This window comes from Balearica regulorum, chromosome 1 (assembly GCF_011004875.1).
Source record: "Balearica regulorum gibbericeps isolate bBalReg1 chromosome 1, bBalReg1.pri, whole genome shotgun sequence".
In the NCBI taxonomy this organism is placed as follows: domain Eukaryota; kingdom Metazoa; phylum Chordata; class Aves; order Gruiformes; family Gruidae; genus Balearica; species Balearica regulorum.
In genome coordinates, this window is record NC_046184.1 from 74,280,702 (window position 1) to 74,295,122 (window position 14,421).

A 14,421-nucleotide genomic window follows, 5' to 3' on the forward strand; every position below is an offset into this window, starting at 1 on the left:
CCCCTCAGAGGAACATTTTTTGTATAGACTGTTATGACCTCATTATTTAAAATCTGGAGAGTTAATTATCTTTATATTTAAAGTGTTTGAATTAGTTGCTTATCAGATTACTCATACAGTTAATTGTCTTTAAATTCTATAGCTGTTGCAACCAAAGCTATCATAAAATAAGTTGCCTGTAAATAGTTGCAGCTTTCTTAATTATTTTGCAAGGCAAATGTTGTTCCCTTTGAAGCTGATGGCAGAATATATATTAAGAACTTCAGAAGGTCTTGGATCTGGCACAAGGAGTTGTCAGCATAAGTATTCAGCATGGAAATACTCTCTGAAGTAGCACATTAAAGTAGTGGTTCTTGATTTTTTTTTTTTTTGTTCTGGGGGTTTTTTGGTAGCTTCTATGGAAGTTTTAATGCCATCTTTTAATTTCTAGCTGTTTAAAAGGTCACAGTTTCTTCTAGTGTGTTTCATTAGACATAGAAGAAGAGCTTTCTCATCTAGAAATTTTAATTCTTCTTTAATTACTATTCCAGAAATGACAAACATGGTTTTTAACTGTTACTAATTGAGATTTAGCTTTTCTTAATTGGTCCAGCTGGATAAATTGAACCTGTAGGAAGGTGCACACTTAAATTGCTTTATTGTTATTTTCTTCTTTGCAGTGTAAAAAAAAAGGGGGGGGTGGTGATAAATGTGTGCAAATCCATCATCATTTGGAACATCATACCTCATACATTGCTCAAAGGCAAAAAAAGAATCATATGAACATAAACTTCAGGGAATTATTAGAGCATGTAAGGAAAGGAAAACTAAAGTATGAGTTAAAAATTTAAATCATTAGCGCACAAAACACCTTCAAGGAGCTGTGTGCTTAGAACTTGTTGATTTATGTTCCGTGCTGAGTTCAGAATAACTGAAAATCATACAAAGGTATCTCACTAGTTAATGACTTTTACCCCTTCAGTCATGACATAAATACACAGCTTTGATTGTGGGAGAATTATCGAAGCTTCTGCTGAAATGGGAGCAGTTCATGCAAGACACCCTGCTCTTTGCTGGAATGGAACTTTGAGTGCGGGGAGACAAAGCAGCACCATTTGTGATACTTGTGGCTCTAAGAAACATTGCTTGATCAGGAATTTATTCTCAGAATTGCTGTTTGTGGGTAGGAGCTAAGGCAACTTGCTTGTGCAAAGACAGACTTAACTTTCCTTGCAGCAGCTGGTATGGTGCAGTGTTCTGGATCTGCGACCACGACAAGGTGGTTGGAGTTACTGGGATGTTGGAGTTACTGCTGTGTGAGTCGAGGCTTTGTGTTTATCGGTAGGCTGGGGCTGGGAGGGCAGGCGGGACCCGCGCTGACCAGAGGGATAGCCTGTACCTATCCCATACCATGCACTAAACCTGGGGGGGGGGGTTGTTTACCAGGGGCTGCGGTGGCTCAGAGACTGGCATTGGGCAGTTGGTGGTGAGCAACTGCTTTTCACATCCTTGTGTGAGTGAGTTTGTTCTTTTTTTCTCTTACTGAAGTGTCTGTCTCAACCCATGAGTTTTCTCACTTTCGCCCTTCCGATTCTCTTCCCTGCCCTGCTGGGAGGGAAGGTGTGAGGCAGCAGCTGCATGGGGTCTGGCCACCGGCTGGCGTTAACCCACGGTATTGGCATCGCTGCTCTCTCCTGACTGGAAGAATCCAAATGAGAGGGGCTGGAGTGAAAGCGGCCTCGCTCCCATCTGCAACCCTCGGAAGAGACACTAAGCTGGGGTTTAAACCTGTACATGGGTACTGTGAACAGATGGGATGGCACCGCCTTTCATTAGGAAGGTATGGTAGCATGTGCTGTGAAAGACCACTTCTCCTGGCACTGCTTTACTTGCAGCAGCGAAGCTAGGTCTGTGTCAGGTGACAGGGCAGGGCACAGGGCCTGAATGACTGTCCCCTCCTCCGGAGAACAGCAGCAGATGAGGAAGAGCATCTGCAGGTGCTGCTGCTGCTTGCTGATTCCTCAGCTTCCTCTAACCCTGGCTATTCGAAGAGATGCACAGTGCTTGCTAAGTCAGCCAACTCAAGCTTCAAGGTGGGCAGGAATTAACTTGGAGGGAGATGTTAGCTGAGTCCCAACTAGCTCAGTGCTTTAGGAATGGATCTGCTGGAATAACATCCCACTTTTTTCTTTTGTTTTCAACTAGGAGTTTGTTTTCAGAGCTGGCTGAAAAGTTCTCAGCTTGGTTATTTTGTGTCCCCCCCCCCCCCCTTGTGAACCTTCTAGTTTGTGAACTCTGATACACGCGTGTGAAAGGTGCTAAGGGAGAGCAAATATCCCCTAGTGAATGGTGTGAAGTTAGTTGTGGCTGCCCCCCCCCCAAAAGGGGAATCAAATGAGTTTTTTCTTGGTGTTTAGTTGAAATTAGAATTTCCTAGGAAATGAAACCTGAGGGTCTGGTTCACTTTTGTCAGGCTGAAAGATGGCTCTGCAGATACCTCACTAACAACTTACTGAGAGGCGGATGCATGAAAGTAGAAGCAAGACAGATGCAGGGAATTACAAACAGTTGTGACGAGTGAAATGTCAGTGACTGTGAAGTTTTTGGAGCGCTTTCAGTTCCCTTTTGGTGTTCAGATAAGGATAGAGGGACACTTCAATGACTGATCTGAGTGAGTAACAGAGTTTTCTTGGCGAGCACGTTATGAACAACTGTGCTGCCACAGTATCTGCGGATCTTCTGTGGAGCCTTGGGCTGTGCGGCAAGAAAAGTTTTCTTGCCGTGCAGTACTTGTAGGTTTGGTAGATGGGAGAAAGCAGAGTTTTGACTGCTCTACAAGCAAAAAAAGGATGAAGTGGCTTGCCCTGTCTGCAGAACAGTGCCAGGTTCTGGGAGCAGCAGCAGGCCTTACAGCCCTGCCTGGCCTCATCCCACCCTGCCCACCGCCCCATTTCAGGCCCTGGGGCCGCCATCCCCTGCCCCAGCGATGCTGCAGCAGGGCCGGTCTCCAGCTTCCCGCAGCCCTGAGGGGCCATGGGCCTGCTGAGCCGGGGCTGCCCCCGTGCCCCCAGCCGCCCCGTGCCCTGCCCTGCCACCCCGGGCAGCCCCGAGCAGTGCTGGGGGCCTGGGCAGCAGTGTCACCCGGGGAGGGGAGAGCAGGGTTTCAACGTTGTAGGCTGACACAGTAGCTTAAATATTTAACCACTTGTTTTTAAACCTGCAGAACTTAGACTAGTCATGATGAGCCTGACATGCTGAAGGTTTTTGGAGCAGGAAAGGGCTCCATCTTTCTGGGACTCACTCTTCCATGCACAGGTTAGCTTTCTTCCCAGTCTTTGGAGAATTTGGCTGTATAAACCCTGCCTGGTATAAGAGCAAGCTGGGCTGCTGCTCTTCCTTGTTACAAACAACCCCATCAGGTAACACTTATCATTGGTGTATCTCGAGTGTTTCTCAAAATCAGTTGGTACCGCTTCTCCGCTTTACAGCTGAAGTAACTGAGATGGAGAGGTGTGAAGCAATGTGCCAAGGTCGTGCTGGGGGCTGGTGGGAGAAGCAGATCTTGCTCTAGGCATCAAAACGCCGTGCTTGTGAGTATGGTGCAATGAAAGGGAATAGGCAGATTCGTGTGGTGCTGGGTCTGTTGTTGTAGCTACGTGATGAATGCGTTGCCAGAAAAATGGGCCTTTGTCTGCACCAATATAGCTGGAGTTAGTGATTTTTAGATAATAATTTACTGTGTATATCAGTCAATGGGCAAATTGCTGAGTAGAAGCTGGAGACTGAAATTGTTGATTTCATTTTTGGAAACAGGAGTCACATTTCAATTGACTTGCAGATTTTTTAGCATAAACATGTATACTCACATTAAATGATGCACATTTATTTTTGTTGAAAAGCATTTCCATTACTGTGTACAGAAATATTTCCTTAAATTGTAGGAAGGAGAAGAGCTAGGGTGATTCCAATTTTGGTTTTATTTTCTTAAAATCAGGTGTCTATAACACTTCAATCAAGGAGAATCTTTGTCTGGAAACCTTGTGAGATTTTTGAAACATCAGAGTAATTACAACCTTGTGAGCGGAATATTCACCCCTGAAGAACTCTTAAATTTTGAGGGAGTGCAATCGAGCCTGTTAAGCTTTGAGGAGATGATGTTATCTCCTGGCATGCACTCTAAAAGCTAGAGGAGTAAGTGGAAACACTTGGAGACAGCAACCTGTCCCCTTCTTGCCTCCCTTCTCTACCCAGGCTGTCTGTATTGGGTTTGCGTGGCAAGATCTGGTAGCGGGGGAGCTACAGGGGTGGCTTCTGTGAGAAGCTCCCAGAAGCTTCCCCTGTGTCCAACAGAGCCAATGCCAGCCGGCCCCAAGATGGACCCACTGCTGGCCAAGGCTGAGCCAATCAGCCACAGTGGAAGCACCTCTGGGATAACACTGTTAAGAAGGAAAAACCCCTGTGCAACACCAGGAGCAATTGCAGCCAGAGAGAGGAGTGAGAAGATGAGAGGAACAGTTCTGCAGACACCCAGGTCAGTACAGAAGGAGGGGGAGGAGGCACTCCAGGTGCCGGAGCAGAGATTCCCCTGCAGCCCCTGGAGAAGACCATGGTGAGGCAGGCTGTCCCCCTGCAGACCATGGAGGTCCATGGTGGAGCAGATATCCACCTGCAACCTGTGGAGAACCCCATGCTGGAGCAGGTGGAGGCCCAAAGGAGGCTGTGACCCCGTGGGAAGCCCACGCTGGAGCAAGCTCCTGGCAGGACCTGTGGCCCCATGGAGAGAGGAGCCCACACCAGAGCAGGTTTGCTGGCAGGACTTGTGACCCTGTGGGGGACCCACGCTGGAGCAGTCTGCTTCTGAAGGTCTGCACCCCATGGAAGGGACCCATGCTGGAGCAGGTCATGAAGAACTGCAGCCTGTGGGAAGGACCCATGTTGGAGAAATTGGTGGAGGACTGTCTCCCATGGGAAGGACCCCACACTGGAGCAGGGGCAGAGTGTGAGGAGTCCTCCCCCTGAGGAGGAAGGAGCGGCAGAGACAACGTGTGATGAACTGACCACAACCCTCATTCCCTGCCCCCATGTGCCACTGGGGGAGGAGGGAGAAAAATCGGGAGTGAAGTTAAGCCCAGGGGGAAGGTGTTAGGATTTGATTGATAATATATTAAACTAATTTTCCCCAAGTCGAGTCTGTTTTGCCCATGACAGTAATTAGTGAGTGATCTCTCCCTGTCCTTATCTCGACCCACAAGCCTTTCGTTGTATTTCCTCTCCCCTGCCCAGCTGAGGAGGGCAGTGATAGAGTGGCTGTGGTGGGCACCGGGTGTCTGGCCTGAGTCAACCTACCACAGCCCTCTCGGTAGCCGTGTGGCACCTTGCCTTCCTGGGATCCTGCCCTTGTTGGCGCTTCCCTCTTCCTTCTTTCCCTGCCCTGTCTCAGGATGGTTTGGTTAACCACGGGTTGGCAGCAGCACGGGCACCCCTCTGCACGGAGGAGAGGACGCTGCCACGTTTAAGTTTGCATATTGCAGATTCTGTTCATGCTTCTTGCAGGACAGCAGAGCTATCTGCATTGCAGAGCTGTAATTCAGTTTTCAAGGTTTTACTGAAATTGATGATCTGTTTATACTTTGGCCTCAGTCCAAGGGTTGGTGCTGCTTGCATGAGTGGAAACGGCTGAGAGTGAGTGAAACAGAAGAGTAGCTTGTTATTAAATTCTTATAATCTCCCACCTCTGTCTTCCCCAATGCTCGGATCCCGCTCTTGTGCTGCATACTACATGCTTTGTTACTGATCTACTCTGTCAATTGAAGTTCTGCATGCAGGTTGATCAGATCACTGGTCTGGAGGGATCTCTTGTTCATGCCAGAAACCTGTGACCAGAAACCTGTGATCAAGCTTTTAAATTGTCACTTTAATTTTACATATATCAACTGTTAAACTTACGCAGAGGCCATGTGAAGAGAACGAAAATTAGCAATAATGCGTTCACACCGTCGTTTCTTTGGCAGTGTCAGAGCACATTTGTTGAAGGTGAAATGCTCTCTTTTTTCCTAACGCCATTGCTGGTTTCGACTGTCTCCACCTCTAGCAGCGGAGCACATCTGCGGGCCAGCTAACAGCCCAGGAAGAGTTTGGTGTCTCCAGCTTATTTCCTTGCTGACACTGCAGAAGAAGAGGGACGGAGATAAAGAAAGGAAAGGCAAGAGATGAGGTAGATAAAAGAAGGTAATGTAGGCAGGAGAAACAAGCAAAGAGCAGAAAATGAAGTTGAGTGCCTACCAACAAAAAATGACAGGAAGGTAAAAAACTGATTGGAGAGACAGATGAATAAGGATTCCCCAACCAAGATAAACAAGAAATACTGGAAATAAAGTATGATAATGTGTTGTTTCAGCAATTGCTAGAGTAATGTCTTGCTCTCATGCGAAACTTCTCATCAGTAGGGCTTGAATCACTCTGCAAAGACTGAGATCGTTGTCCGGATTTATGGTGAGGGGCACTCTTGAATCCTCCCTTGTGAGTAACTGTTTTACTAAACTGAAAGACATGGCTGATGGTCTGAGGTGTCCCCATTGTACTTCTGCGCCTGGGATTCACAGTCTCACTGAGTTAACCGTCACGGAGCAGTGTCTAGTTCTTTGCCTTTTTGTCTTCGAGGAGGTCACTGTCAAATGTAATTGCACTTTTACTTTTTTTACTTGAAGGAGAATAGCCTTATTTTTGCATCCGGCTGAACAGCTGTGTCTGGAGAAAGCCCCTTATACGATATAAATCTAGGCATTGTTTCTAGACTTTGTTTCTGGTAGTCAATGAACAAACATGAACATCTTTCAGTGTGTGTCTGACACGCATATATTCTGTGTGCATACACACGCATATGTTTCCACCTTAAAGGCAGAAGATCATTTATGCAGCTTTTTGTGCCTCTGTACACACTGTGTTTGGGGTCCACCTGCCATGACAGTTCCAGCCTCTGCCTGCAAAAGGTGCAGTGTGATTAGGCAACTATTCTTCATGTACACCTGTATTTAATAAGGTCCTAGGACTTTATGCTCTGCAGATTTACATGGATTAAGTTCTGAAATGAGAAAAGGACTCTTCTTCCCAAGTACTCAGAGTTGCTGCTCCTACCCTGTGTTCTGGTAATGTTCTGGCAGGAAGTAAAGGCTTTAATTATATATGGGGAGAAACAGACATGGCTTTTTACAGTCGCCTTGCCTACAAATAAACTGACATTATTTTAATAATGTAATTAGATTGATGGCAAATCCAATGTAGTTGTTCTTCCTTACCCAGGAAGAAAGGTTTATTGTAATTTGTCTGAACTCATTAGAGAGTTTAGACTTAAAAAACCCAACCGACACCCTCTGAAATAAAAGGGGTTTGTACTACAACAATTAAATCAGTGTCCAAATCACTTATGTTAAATTGGAATGTGGAAATAGCCTGGACAAAAGTTTGCTCAGATCTCAGCAATAACTTTATTTCAAATAAATGTGCATAATTACAACCTGATATTATGCAGTAAAATAATTACATTATCTCACTTAATTTAATGAACCACAAAGTTGTTGCTTCTTGCAATTAAAAAGGTGTATGGGACAAGCAGCTGATCTCTCAAGCACCCTGGCCATACTTAAGAGAGAAATTTCTTTGGTGGGAAATGATTTGAGACTTTCCAAAGCAGTTGCCCAAGCTATTAGGAAGTATGACGTTAGAAGTTTCTAGTGATTAATGACTTCGGTGGGTTAACCATAGGTTTATTTGATACCAAACAGCCAGTCTATAAAAAATACTAACAGTGTGTCATTAATTTCTCTGCAGCTCATCTTATTAAAAACTTACATGGCCAACCGTTCCAAAACACCTGCTGTAAAGTGAGTCTAATGCAGAATATGCGTTTCTTTTTAAGTGATAACAAACAGTTGCTATTGCGATCAGTTTGAAGCCTTCAGGTGGGCGTTTTTTGACAGCCTGTAGTAGCAAAATTCAAGCCCAGTCAATGAAGCACCAGTATAAAAGCTGTAGCACAGTGCAGACATTTTTAAGGAAATACGGGAGACCTTCACATGGTGGTGGGACGCAAGACCATTGTGGTTTGTGCAAAATGGATATCACAACTGGACAAATACAAAAGTAGTTCTACATAGTATTTCTAGTGTAGCCATGCATGAGTAAGTAACAGGTTCCTGCTCTCCTTCTTTCCAGTACAAGTCTGCGTGTTTCACCGTGGCATTTCCTTAGCCCCGTGCTAGCTGGTGGGGCTTCTCTGCTGCGGGTGTCGCGGCAGTTCAGAGCGGGTTTGTTCTGTTCAGAAGTTTGTTCAAAATGAGCTGTGTCACATGCTTCTGTAGGAGCTTCAAGGAAATCAAAGTAAATATTTCACCAGAAATAACGTAATGGGAAAGTTAAAAGATGGTATTTAAAAAGGAGAACAGTTTGAGTGCTGCTCTTCCTTTGCAGTGTAATTGTCCATGGAAAATAACCACACAGGGGCAGTTTTTTCATCTGTCTTGTGATGCTACTTGAGGAGGAAAAAAACTGTACACTCCAATGACAACTATAGATATTTTTGGCTGGCTAGACACAGATTTAATTCATGTGATTTGCTTGAATGGTATAATTATGATATTAATTTTCATCATGTTGCCTAAATACAAATGCAAGTGCCAGAAGCAGAAGACTGAATTGGCAGCCAATGAAATACAGTTAAAGCACAGGAAATATCTCAGACTAAAGTAATTCACAGATTATGAGAATGAGTGGGAGTAAAGCAGCAATAGAAAAGGAAAATATAATCTATGAAGATGACAGGAAATCAAATTAAATACAAATTTAAATTCTATTGCATTTTATAAGCTGTACTTACTCCCCCCCCCCCCCCCCCCAAGAAAATCTCATATTATATTAGCCCTGACTCCCTTAATGACAGGGAATTCAAATTTTCTTACCATTCTCTGGTATAATGTCAAAAAAAAATTCCTTAGTTGCTAAAAAATCCTGCTGTTGTAGGTAAGTGAGGGCTGAAGACACCTGAAGGCTCAGAACGGTCTGAAAACCAATGAATTAGTGAAAAGAATGTAGAGTCACACAGAGGATGGATAAGGGTGTATGGCTGGAATAAAGAGGGGGATATGCCCAGATGCTGATACAGCTTCTAAGAGTAGTGAAATCTTAGCTGTAAGTTTTCAAACACCCAAGGATACAGAAGATTGGAGAATTAGCATTTGTGGGATTGAAGAAACTTCTGAAAATTTCCTTCCTAGTCTTAGATGGATGAGGCAGTGAAAGATTCATAAAATCAGTTTTCTTCCTTTGCTTTCCAGTTTATCAATGGATATCAAGTCTATATTGTGTTATTTCTGGATGTATATAACTAACATGTACAAGCATAACTGAGCATATGCATACATAGTGTTGCTGTGGGAACTCTTACCTGAAGATGCAAACACATCCATCTGACTTCATATTTTTAAAGTGGTAAAAAAATCTAGCTAACATTTGCAGATAAGGCAGCAATTGTGTCGAGAGGCACGACTGCGTGGCTTGCAGAGCAATTGGGACAAAACACGCTGCTCGTTAAAACCAGATTACAAAATTTAAGGAAGACATTACAAATTAAATGCTGGTCTGCTACAGAGGTAACACAGAAGTCAATGAAATAGTGAGTCACTGGTATCATGGTAGTTACTTTATTTTTTAAATGTTTAAACTTATGCTCAGGCTAATTCCAATCATATTAGAAAATTGAGATAAGTGAATAGATAAGTATACAATTTTACAGTACTTGAGTGCTCCTAAAGGAGCAGGAGGAATGTTCCTAAATTAATGGATAGAACTGGCTGAACCTTGTTACTGGACAGGCTGTAAACATACAAAAAGCTGAATTTCTCACTGTATTCTTCAAAGTTAGCAGTCAGGAGAAAGAAAATCTTCAGAGAATCCAACAGACACATTGAAAATCAATTTAAACTCTACAAGCTCATCAATTTTTTTTTTCCCCCCCATGCTGTAAGATACGTTTCAGCTCCTTATGAAATTATGTAATACGCTAGGTACAATTTGGTCTACCAGGTCCTTGTTTCAATAGAGGCGTTGATGAGTAGTCAGTTCAGAAATGCATTGCTGAGTCTTTCTAGGTTTAATGTACTCTTCCTATGGTTTTATAATGATATTGTAGAGCTACTATGAATGATTTGAGATTCCCTCTGGAGATCTGACTTCTAAGGATATCTCAGGTTGAATAATTGTAAAATGAATCACTGAAATTAAACACTTTGGGAATATTTTTAGTTGATCACCCAAAAATGTGGAGTCACTGTTTGAGCAGATAATGACTCAAAACCCAAGCTGATCTGTGTCATACAGGAAAATAAACAACATTTGAATTAATCTAGATGAGCATGGCAGCCAAAGCAGAATAGCAAAGGCTATAGTTAACTCCCAGGGTTGAAATTTTGCCGGACTTGTAGCCCTTCCTGGTGCTCCACGCTTAGCAACGATAAAGACTCTAACCCCAATGAATAGAGCACCCTTGGTTACATCAGTTCTGTGCTGATGTAAAGCATTACTTGAAGGTGTAGTTAGTTGTTCTTACGCATTCATTTACTCTTCAGCCTCTGACAACTAACTTATCTTTGTAAAACTACAAACATAGACAAACAAAACACCCAACTTTCCACCTGAAGAATCTTTTGCTTATTCAGCATTTACAGATTTTGAAAATCTGCAGAAATAAAAACAATGCAGACTTTGCAAGATGTTTGACATTTATAATTATTGTAACTGCAAAGCACAGCACATTATTTGTTCCAATAATAGGTCTCGGCAGCAATAAAGTATATGCCTCTCCTCCAGGTTTCAGCTGTGGGAAGTATTTTGACAGTCGGATCCACAGCATGCAACTACATGTGGGCAGAGTTGTGTTTTCGTTCTGCTGCTGAAGAGAGGCTTTCAAGTTTGCCACAAAGCTCAGGTGTATGAGCACGTTTTCCTACTAAAAATCCTTTCTTATGCTCTCTTTCCCTTCAGAGGGAAAGAAGTGGTCGATATCCAGATTTGTACTTAGTGGTATCGTCCTCTGGAAACGCTTCCTCTGCTATTAGAGGGACACCGCAATGTCAAATACGACTTACTGTCGCGGAGCTGCAACAGCTGGGACTGTAGGGTAAAACTCCCCTCTAAGCCAGGAGCCGGCACCCAGCCTGCACACCTCTTCAGTCGCGCGGGCCCCTTTGGAGGCGAGCAGCTTAGGCACCGAGCTCGGCTCAGGCCTTTCCGAGGACGAGTTTCATCCGTTTCACGACCACTGGAATGGGATGAGTGCCCTAGCAACTGATAGCGTTGTAATACAACCTCTTGGACGTACCTTTCCGCTCTTCTTTGGGAATAGAAAGTAGGTGATGATTGCGCTGACGTCCAGAACAGGCACCATCAAAACCACCACCAAATAACCACTGTAGGAATTGTGAGAGCTCCTGTTTATACTCGTGACCTAGAAATAGAAGTCAAATCTAAACCCAGTTCAAGCCTAGAAGTTGAAGGCAAGTACCCCGAGAATTCAGCATTGCCTTAGAGAAATCCACCCTCTGTCTTGCAAACCACCGAAGTTTCTTTGTTTTGACTCTTTGTTTACTTAGAGTCACAGGCTCCTTCCCTTCCATGCTCTTCAGAGTGCAGGCAGCTACTGTTTAAGGATTCATAGATAATGTTTTAATTTCTATTTCCTTCTCTGAAAAGGCACAATTCTAGAAAGAGAGATCCATCTTATTTTTTTTTCTTTTCAGTTTGTGGTTATGGTAACTATAAATAATAGCTTTCCCTGCAATTTAGAGCTTCCTGGTGTCTTGACATCAAAAAGCTTGGTGGTTTCGTGCAGTGTAGTTAAGTGGTCTACATATCAAAGCTTCTCCAAACACTGCTGGGTTGGGAATCTCACGAGCACAGACTTCCTCGTGGTGGCTGAGTAATTGTGTCTGCCCAGCTGTAACGGAGGAATATGAAGAGCTTGGTTAACTTTGTCAGTCAACTTTATCTCTCTGTTGTATTTTTCTGAGCTACTTACGACAGCTCTTAATGTGCAGGCCTTTCAGGTAGTCACTTCCATTCCTTTTTGTACCTCCGGGGAAAGGGCCACTCTGTATTCATTTGTAGAACAGATTTTATGTGGCATTTTGCAATGCGTTGTTTTGGGTTTTTTTTTTTCCCAAATGCTTTTCAAGGATGTCAGGTCTGCTTGAATCTTCAAGTCCATGAAAGACTTTGTATTATGCAGGTGAGGACTTTGTTTATTTTAATAATTGTTTTTTGAATGACCAATGTGTCATTGAATGGGTTATCTGAATCGTTTAGTGTTCAGGCTTTTATTTTTTTTACATATTTATGTACATTTTGGAGATCATATTAATGGACATCATGCTAATGATGGTACAACTGCACTCATCATCTTGGTGTAAGGGGACACATTAACAGATGACTGCTTAATTGCATGTCAAACTTTTCGTTCTTTGCTTCACTTCTGGTTTACGGGCAATTGTCTGTTATCTTCTCTGAGCCACAAAAAATTATTCTTTTTGCAACAATGTTAAAATAGAAGTTAAACTGTTTGATGTCACACACAAAAAAAAAAAAAGCTTTGCTGATATTTATGTTCCCAGACAGCTTATGTTATCTATTAGACTCTACACCACCATCTGGTTGAATTAATGACTTGTGAAACTTGCCTTCTAGATGACAGACATCACAGTGTGACGTTTGGTAAGACAAAGTAATCCATCTCCTCTGTTTCTTCTCAAGAGGGAAAACTGTCATTTCCTTGACTTTCAAATGTCAGGACTAAGCTTGAAACAGAGTGACAGCATGGCCCTTCAAGTGTTTTTAAAGGGAATCACATTTGAATAAACACCTTGAGAAAAATAAGCACGACGGAGCTCCAGAACTCAAGACGCCTGTGTGTCCAGAGTCCACGTAACCTGGGTAGCGCTGGCGGGATCACATTATTAATTGACAGCTGTGAAAGAGCTGCTGGGGTCTGGGATGCCAAGTACAGCTGAAGTTCCGCAGAAGAGCGTGCAGATTGCGCTAGCGACGGTTCCCAAGTCCTTGATCGCTTGAGCTTTTATTGATGATATTGATGTCCTCTCTGGCGATACTGCAGACCTCTGTGTGAGGCTGCCTTCCCTCAGAAATCTTGTGCAGTCACAGGATACTTCTGTCTTCTTTCACCAACACTTTGCATTGTCACCCAGCACAAAAAAATAACACTCCAGGTTTTTTTCAAGTTTCATCTCTGTCCTTTGGTGGACAACCTCTGTGCCGAGCCTTGCTCTTATCTTCATTATATTTGTGAAGAAACAGAATAAATTTTCATTATTGTTTGCCTATTAACCAAACTTTAAATTGTCTGCCCGGGTCCCGATGAAGTGATGCTGCATAACTTGAGAGGCCTTAAAAAAAAAAAATCCATAATAATCTTGAAGCACTTTTCTAATATTAGCTGTCGGCGCATCCAAGAGTTTGAATTACAGCTGAATTTCTCTGTAACGTGTGTCCTACAGCACTACACTAGGCTTGAAGAAGCCTCTGTTACAAATCCAGCTCAGTTGTCAGTTAAATCTTTTCAGGTCTCTGTTTCCCCTGTTAAATGGGGACAGGGGTAATGATAACTTTCTTCTGGAAAAAATCCCACTTCTGAGACCTACTTAAAAATGCTAGAGGGGTTCTGGTTCCCGTGTGTAAATGTTACTGTATGCGTATTGCTACTGTACACAAGTATGTTTCAATTAATAGATTTGGAAAAACTCCTGTGAGGCCAACGTGAATTTTGCCCTAAGTGGATGGGCTGATGGAAGACCTGGCTACTGGAAACCTGACACACAACCCGCACTCTGCACAGAACTCAGCAATTTCTGCACTGGTTCTGCACCTCAAGCTTCATCTAGGCAGGCTGTTTTGTTTCCCATTGTTGAAGCCGTGCCTTTTGCTCCATTTCAAGTCAGGTTTCCATTTCTACTGTGGATGCTGGATCTGGTTTTACCCATGATCCTGCACCCTTCAGAGCCACAGCTCATGCTGAGGGTCCAAGCGCTTGCCAGAGGCGGCCACGGACAGCAAGAGTGTTTGTGAGGCTCCCTCTTGGGTGCTCATCTGTCTAGGCTTTGAGGGGTGCAGCCATCCTTACTGAAACTTCTCTTTAAACACATTTCTGCATCACCTTCTTTGCGTCATTCATTTCTCCATCATCTTTTTCAGGGTGGACAACTGAATAGATCACAACATCTAGATCCACTGTTAATTCTCAGCTAGTCTCGGAAGCAGAGGGGGACTTCTGATGCCTCACACAAATTCATGTTTCTCCCTAATAAGAGCTAAGGATCATTTGTTATAGGAAGAAACAATACAGTAACAACATCAACAAGCTTTTTCCTCCTCTCCATTTTT